Source organism: Bubalus bubalis, chromosome 2, assembly GCF_019923935.1.
Source record: "Bubalus bubalis isolate 160015118507 breed Murrah chromosome 2, NDDB_SH_1, whole genome shotgun sequence".
NCBI lineage: Eukaryota > Metazoa > Chordata > Mammalia > Artiodactyla > Bovidae > Bubalus > Bubalus bubalis.
This window is the reverse complement of record NC_059158.1, coordinates 8168492-8177473: the sequence shown is the minus strand read 5'-3', so window position 1 is coordinate 8177473 and position 8982 is coordinate 8168492.

Below are 8982 nucleotides of genomic sequence, written 5' to 3'. Positions count from 1 at the left end.
GTTTTAAAAGAAAAGGGTGCAACTTATTTAAATAGATGGATTTGTCCATTTTAAGTGTCATTTGTATGATGTTCAAGTGTTGCAGGAGCATATTCAGTCAGTTTTCAGTTGCCCAAGGACCTGGATCCTGATCTTAATGAGCTATGAGACTGGAACACACCTTTCTAAGGCTTTCTTATCTATAAGATAAGAACACACCTGCCCTCAGCTTTCTTATCTATAAAACAAGGAGCATGACATTGACATTGTGAATTTCCCTGGTCTAAAACTGTATAATTTTACAAAAGTAAGGGCCAAAATGATCTCTATTGTGTTTTTATAATGAGATACTATTTATCAGTTCAGCTCAGTTGTTCAGTCATGTCCGACAGTTTGCAACCCCATGGGCTGCAGCACCCCAGGCTTCCCTGTCCATCACCAACTTCCGGAGCTTGCTCGAACTCATGTCCATCGAGTTGGTGATGCCATCCAACCATCTCATCCTCTGTCATCCCCTTCTCTCCCACCTTCAGTCTTTCCCAGCATCAGGGTCTTTTCAAATGAGTCAGTTCTTTGCATCAGGTGGCCAAAGTATTGGAGTTTCAGCTTCAGCATCAGTCCTGCCAAGGAATATTCAGGACTGATTTCCTTTAGGATGGACTGGTTGGATCGCTTTGCTGTCAAAGGGACGCTCAAGAGTCTTCTCCAACACCACAATTCAAAAGCATCAATTCTTCCATGCTCAGCTTTCTTTATAGTCCAACTCTCACATCCATACATGACTATTGGAAAAACCATAGCTTTGACTACACAGAACTTTGTTGGCAAAGTAATGTCTCTGCTTTTTAATATGCTATCTAGGCTGGTCATAGCTTTTCTTCCAAGAAGCGTCTTTTAATTTTATGGCTGCATGAAATTATATTTGAAAATTTAAATTTAAGATTGAAAATTAAATCTTTTAATTGTAAATTCATTAAAGCAGTTTAAGATATGAGAATCATCATATCATCAATATTGGTACTACTAAAATTCCAGCTCTGTAGTTACACTGTGTGTGAACTTTGGCAAAAATAATCAAACGGTATTAAATGTCAACTTGCCTACAAATTTTATTATTTCCTTTATGGATTGAGCTACAATGGAAGATATTTCAACACACTGATGTAGATGAAATAACAGGCCTCCTTCACAAGTGTGTTTCCTCTATGTTTTACCTCTTATCTGGGGCTTCCCAGGTGGCTCAGTGGTAAAGAATTTGCCTGCCAATACAGGAGATGCTGGTTTCAATCTCTGGATCAGGAAGATTCCCTGGAGAAGGGAATGGCAATGCACTCCAGTATTTTTGCCTGGAAAATCCCATGGACAGAGGAGCCTGGCAAACTACAGTCCATGGGGTCATAGAAGAGTCAGACACGACTTAGTGATTAAATGACCACAACATAACCTCTTACTTAGTTTACTGTTATAAGAAAATTTAGTTGAGAATGAAGCTTCCTGGGAATTTTTCAGACTTGCTACTAGAGTTTTTAATACATTTAGTAGTTACTAAAATTGCACTTTTTCAGGATTCCACCGCTGCAACTTTTAGTTTGTTCAGTGGCTCTTCTCTGATGGTAATCACGGAACATTGCTCTGAGCAGGCCCAACTTAGTGTCTAGCAAGAGACATAAATCTCATAAATCTCTCAGAAATCTCCATGCAGATTTCTAAAGCCACTTTTCCGAGCAGATCTTTCCTCTCTGGATATCCTTCTGCATGAATTACAAATGACTCAGCAGCCCTCAACTCTGGTATCTGTTTCCTCCACCCACAAGACCTCTGCTCTCAACCTGGGTTAATTCCCGTGTACTACAGTTTGGAAAGTCCACCAGGTGGAAAGATAAGGCGAATATAAGATATATGTTCTCCTAGGAAGAGCAGAGAGAGTCCCTTGGACCACAAGGACATCAAATCAGTCAATCCTAAAGGAAATCAACAACACTGAATATTCACTGGAAGGACTGATGCTGAAGCTGAAGCTCCAATACTTTGGCCACCTGATTCGAAGAGCTGACTCACTTGGAAAAGACCCTGATGCTGGGAAAGACTGAAGGCAGGAGGAGAAGGGGGCGGCAGAGGATGAGGTGATCGGATGGCATCACCAACTCGATGGACATGAATTTCAGCAAACTGGGAGATAGTGGAGCACAGAGGAGCCTGGCATTCTGAACTCCATGGGGTCACAAAAAGTTGGCCATGACTTAGTGACTGAACAGTGATGGCAACAAGAAGAACAGCAGACCTGTGTGGCAAATTGCCCAACGTCTGAAAACAATTATTTCATATATTCTGTCCAGGTTGATAGTTGATTACTTCAGGTAGCTAAATCCAATACCTGTTACTTAGTCATATGCAGAGACAGAATTTCCTTCTTTTTAAACACTAAAAAGTGTAGGTTTATCCCACACTTTAAAAGTATGTATTCATAGAGAATATTTATATATATATATCTCTATCTCCACATACATTAAACTTTAGACTGAAATTTTGCAAATGTATTTTAAAGACCTCCCCGGCTTTTCATTTTTTAATAACTAATACTTTTTTCTAGAAAGATTTTTATTTATTTATTTTTTTAGCCACACCCAATGGCATGCAGGATCTTAGTTCCCCAACAGGGGATTGAACTCTCGGCCCCTGCAGTGAAAGTTCAGAGTCTTAACTACCAAACCACCAGGGAAGCCCCTAGATTTTTAATTTTTAATTAGTTTAACGCAATAAACTAATAATACATATCTGTTTTCAGCTGAATCATTTACTATGTGGAACAATTAAATAATCTTTTATAAAAGTTTTGGGTTTTATTGGCAGAATGTAATGAGCATGAAGAGATTTTTTTTTTCTAATCTAAGTGCCTCATAGAAACAGAAAATGTATGTTAAAATATTCCATCTATGACATTAGTTTGATGCACCAAAGGGCCACAGTTCAAATTGAAGAGGCCGTTCAAAGAGAAAGTGGGAACATCAACAGCCTCATTATTCTGGTCATAATGAAATTAAAATGTAAATATGGTCTACCAAAATGGCATTGTTGGTGGACACCGCACTAGCAGAGGGCCATGAATATGGATCAAAGCAGATTTCATGGGCACCTCTGCAGCAGTGGGATGAAGAGGTGTTCCTCTGAGTCTGTGTTTGCTATGATGATACCGTGATAAAGAAAAGATAACTTGTATGTTTATACCAAATGTTGTTACAAGGATGCATATCTCTATCACTTTGTGTAGCTAAGATTTTTTTTAAATGTTTATTGGCATGTATTTGCTTGACAATGTTGCATCAGTTTCTGCTGCACAGCAAAAAAAGCTGTACTTTTGTATTTCCTTCCCCTTCAGGCCACCACAGAGCATGTGTGTTAACAATGTAGCCAATACTCTTGAAAATTCCAGATCAACCCACAAGTGGATTAGCTGCCTTATCAACACAAAGGTTTTGAGAAATCCTAAAGTAGGAACTTTGCTGAAAAGACTCTGCCTGTAGTCTCTCACAGGCAAAAAAGAAAGGCAATCCCATTAAATCTGTAACTGCTTCTCAAGTGCAAGTATCGGACAGAAGGATTCCAACAGTCCCCTTCTAAATTCTGAGAGATAGCGCACACATCCCCAAAAGATTATCTATCAATGAATTCACATCAATAATGTGAGTCTCCTAAAACCATATTGAGCTTAGTCATCTGAAATTCTTTAAAATTTGTTTTTGCTAGCAATTTGTATCTCAAACTTTATTCACTTCACATGGAAAAATATGATCATAGATTCTACCCCGAGTGTTTATATTTCTAATTTCAAGGGATATAACAAAATTATTAAGATTACACTTCAATGGTATTCATATCCGTATATAAGCTGTGTGTGCCATAATATAATTTTGAGTGGTGGTGGTCAGACAGGGTCCAGAAATGAGCTGAAGTCACTGTCTAATAAGTAAAGATCATATCTTGTAACTGTGAAAAATGATCAAAGTTGGCACAAAGATTAGCAATCAGGAAATCTGAATTCCAGCCCAAGAAGGACAAGATTAAATTAAGTGATTAAAATTTAGTTATCTCAGTATTTTTCTCATCTAAAAAGATCATTGCAGAGCACATATCTCTAAGAACTCCATCATGTAGCTTTGCAACCAAGACATTTGCACAGAGTATTTAATACATGCGAGAGGGGCTGGAGCTGAAGTCTGCCCCATGGCAGAGTCATACCCTTTAAATGTGCCTTTCCTTCTCTCTCTCTTAGCTTGCCTGCTGAGTATACCATATCTGTGATTAATACTGCAGAGGACATTAGGACAAGCACCAACAGCAGCTCTGTTGTTCCACGTTTATGAATTCATCAGCTCTCACATATTCTTGCTTCTCAAAATGATTCAAACTAGAGTTGGTATGCTCCCAACATTTCTTTTGTTTTCCTTTGGCTTCACACTTTACTAAATTAAAAAAAAAAAAAATTCTCTTACAGGTTCTAGTGGAAAGTACATCATCTTTTTAAATACGTCAATTTTCTCATATCCTGCAACACAGTCTCCCCCATAGATAATATTGCACTGCAGTTTGATCTCTGGTGTTTCTCTTGCTTCCTGACTTGTAAAAATTCGCCATTCCTCTGCACTGAGCTGTCCATGCTTTTCCGAGTCACTCGAGAGGGCAGCTCTCTAAACCGACACCTCACCCCTGCAGTAAGGACAGTGCCACATTGTCATTAGTTATCACAAGTAAATTCTGGTGTTAGTGATGGCATCTTCTGCTTGTACTGTTTATTTTATTAGGTGATTCTACTATAGCACTTCATTGACTTTTCCTCATAAGGCTCTTTTGAGGCAGGAATGGCAAGCATTTTCTTTAAGAAGGAAGAAATGGGGACTTCCCTGGTGGTCCAGTAGCTAAGACTCAGCATTTCCAATGCAGGGGTCCCAGGTTCAATCCCTGGGCAGGGTACTAGATCTCACTTGCCATAACTAAAGATCCTGCATGCCACACCTAAGACCTGGTACAGCCAAATGAACAAGTATATTTTTTAAAAAAGAAGGAAGCAGTGAAAGATTAAAGATAGGCCCAAAGTTGGGGTGGGGGAAAACCCGTGTTCTCCAGCCCCTAGTCCAAGGCCCAGTCCACTAAGCCAAACTTCCTCTCTGAAGAAATAGAGGAATTAAAAAATTAATTTCCTTTAATTTTCCTGAATTAAAGTGAAAAATCTTGACATTTCTATGAAAATTCTAATCTTTCCCATTCTATTGTTTTCTTCTATTTCTTTGCATTGATCACTAATGAAGCCTTTCTTACCGCTCCTTGCTATTCTTTAGAACTCTGCATTCAGATGGGTGTATCTTACCTTTTCTCCTTTGCCTTTAGCTTCTCTTCTTTTCTCCAGCTATATTTAAGGCCTACTCAGACAACCATTTTGCCTTTTTGCATTTCTTTTTCATGGGGATGGTCTTGATCACTGCCTCTGTACAATGTCATGAACCTCCATCCATAGTTCTTCAGGCACTCTATCAGCTCTAATCCCTTGAATCTATTTCTCACTTCCACTGTATCATCATAAGGGATTTGATTTAGGTCACATCTGAATGGTCTAGTGGTTTTCCCTACTTTCTTTAGTTTAAGCCTGAATTTGCCAATAAAGAGTTCATGATCTGAACCACTGTCAGCTCACAGTTGTGTTTTTGCTGACTGTATAGAGCTTCTCCATCTTTGGCTGCAAAGAATACAATCAATCTGATCTCGGTATGGATGATCTGGTGATGTCCATGTATAGAGTTGTCTCTTGTGTTGTTGAAAGAGAGATGTCATGTGAGATCTTGTGTTGTTGGAAGAGGAACATTTCATGCAAAGATGGGCTCAATAAAGGACAGAAATGGTATGGACCTAACAGAAGCAGAAGGTATTAAGAAGAGGTGGCAAGAATACATAGAAGAACTATAAAAATAAGATCTTAATGAACCCAAATAACCACCACTTAGATCACTCACCTAGAGCCGGACATCCTGGAATGCAAAGTCAAATGGGCTTTAGGAAGCATTACTACAAACAACATGATAGAGGTGATGGAATTCCTGTTGAGCTCATTCAAATCCTAAAAGATGGTGCTGTGAAAGTGCTGCACTCAATATGTCAGCAAATTTGGAATACTCAGCAGTGGCCACAGGACTGGAAAAGGTCAGTTTTCATTCCAATCCCAAAGAAAGGCAATGCCAAAGAATATTCAAACTACTGCACAATTGCACTCATCTCACACGTTAGCAAAGCAATGCTAAAAATTCTCCAAGCCAAGGTTCAATAGTACGTGAACCGAGAACTTCCAGATGTTCAAGCTGGATTTAGAAAAGGCAGAGGAATTAGAGATCAAATTGCCAACATCCACTGAATCATTGAGAAAGCAAGAAAGTACCAGTAAAACATCTACTTCTGCTTTATCGACTACACCAAAGTCTTTGACTGTGTAGATCACAACAAATTGTGGAAAATTCTTAAAGAGATGGGAATACCAGACCACCTGACCTGCCTCCTGAGAAATCTGTATGCAAGTCAAAAAGCAACAGTTAGAACAGAACATGGAACAATGGATTGGTTCCAAATTGGGAAAGAAGTACATCAAGGCTGTATATTGTCACCCTGCTTATTTAACTTATATGCAAAGTACACCAAGCAAAGTGCTGGGCTGGATGAAGCACAAGCTGGAATTAGATTGCCAGGAGAAATATTAATAACCTCAGATATGCAGGTGATACCACCCTTATGGCAGAAAGCAAAGAGGAACTAAAGAGCCTCTTGATGAAAGTGAAAAAAGAGAGTGAAAAAGCTGGCTTAAAACCCAACATGCAAAAAACTAGGATCATGGCATCTGGTCCCATCACTTCATGGCAAATAGATGGGGGAAACAGTGGAAACAGTGACAGACTTTATTTTTTGGGGCTCCAAAATCACTACAGATGGTGACTGCAGCCATGAAATTAAAGGACGCTTGCTCCTTGGAAGAAAAGCTATGACCAACCTAGACAGCATATTAAAAAGCAGAGACATTACTTTGCTGACAAAGGTCTGTTTAGTCAAAGCTATGGTTTTTCCAGTAGTCATACATGGATGTGAGAGTTGGACCATAAAGAAAGCTGAGTGCCAAAGAAATGATGCTTTTGAACTGTGGTGTTGGAGAAGACTCTTGAGAGTCCCTTGGGCTGGAAAGAGATCAAACCAGTTAATCCTAAAGGAAATCAGTCCTGAATATTCATTGGAAGGAGTGATGCTGAGGCTGAAACTCCAATACTTTGGCCACCTGATGTGAAGAACTAACTCATTGGAAAAGACCCCGATGCTGGGAAAAACTGAAGGCAGGAGGAGAAGGGGACAACAGAGGATGATGGCATCACCGACTTGATGGACATGAGTTTGAGCAATCTCTGGGAGTTGCTGAAGGACAGGGAAGCCTGGTGTGCTGCAGTCCATGGGGTCCCAAAGTGTTGGACATGACTGATCAACTGAACTGATACTGTTGAAAATTCTTGGCTTTGTATTAAATTAACACATGTTCAGAACTTTTGCTCTAGGTCCTGGTGGCTCACTGAAGGAGAGTCCAGCAGCCAATGCTGGAGACTCAGGTTCAATCACTAGTCCAGGAAGGTCCCACATGCTGCGGAGCAACTAAGCCGAGTTCCACAACTACTGAGCCTGTGCTCTAGAGCCTGGGAGCTGCAACTACGGAAGCCCGTGCTCCACAAGGGGAGCCACTGCAAAGGGAAGCGCACACACACTGCGTCTGGAGAGAAGCCCTCACTCGCCGCAACTAGAGGGAAATCTCACTCAGCAATGAAGACCCAGCATGGCCAAAAAATAAATAAATAAATAAAATTATTCTTTAAAAAAGAACTTTCGCTCTTCATCGAAAAGAAGAACAATGGATCTCTTAGATGTGCCAATAACCGGCCAGCTTCATGATCGATGCATTGAGGACTCTGATGTTTTTGTCTCACACCCTGAAGCCTGGGATGAGGAAGTAATTTCTTAGTGTGATTCTTCATATACCTTTGCTTTGGCTATTATTTTCTCCATATACCTTTTATTTGGTCTTTTTCCCCCTTTTCTTTAAATAAAAGGGGAAATATAAAGAACAAGATGGAAAAAAAAGAAGTACTTATATTATCTGTGAATTGTTTTCCCTCTGGCTTCTCTGCATGACAGGTTCCTACAACACATTTCTAAATACATACTTTAATCAGCATCTTAAATTGCTTTAGAGTGATACTTTGCTCCCTATTGTTAACACAGAAAGTGCTTGAGCTTTGGTCCCAGTGTCGGGGCTGTTTCATCCCCCAAATCTTAGGCGCTGTGAATAACTGCAGAATTATTGGATTCAGATATCTAGAGAATCAAGTGTTGGGAGAAGAAACGTGAGGTTTCTGTATCTTGGCTTGTCATAATCTCAGTCTGTTTACACAAATTTAAAAAGCAGCTTTTCTCATCTGGACTGCAAAATACATTATTATTATCAAAAGAGAGGGAAAAGAGGATTTTAAGGTGAGTCATCAAGATGTTAGCTTGCTCGTTTTATGATACAGAAAGGATCAAATTTGCACTTGACAAATGTAGACTCTCACCTTTGTACACTTGCGTTAGCACATTGGCATCCCGGATAGTGCTCACATTTTCATGTATTGACTTTAGCGAGGAAGTCAGGGCTTCGGCATCTGGGTGTATTTCTGTTGGCTCAAGAAGCTACTGGAAGTCCCCAAATACTTTTCCTTTGCATTACCTCAGTGCTTTGCAATAACAGCTTGGATCAAGTATGCAAGCCAAGCTAAACATACCTACAGAGTTATAAGTAGTCCATACTTTCAGAGTATCAGTTCTGACCTCGAGTCTGACCCAGATACCCTCATTGCTATAAAGCAATGTATTGATGTATTCTAAGGAAATCATATGTTGTTTATACCTGTACTTGATTCCCTGGAAAAGGAAATGGCTACCCACTCCAGTAAT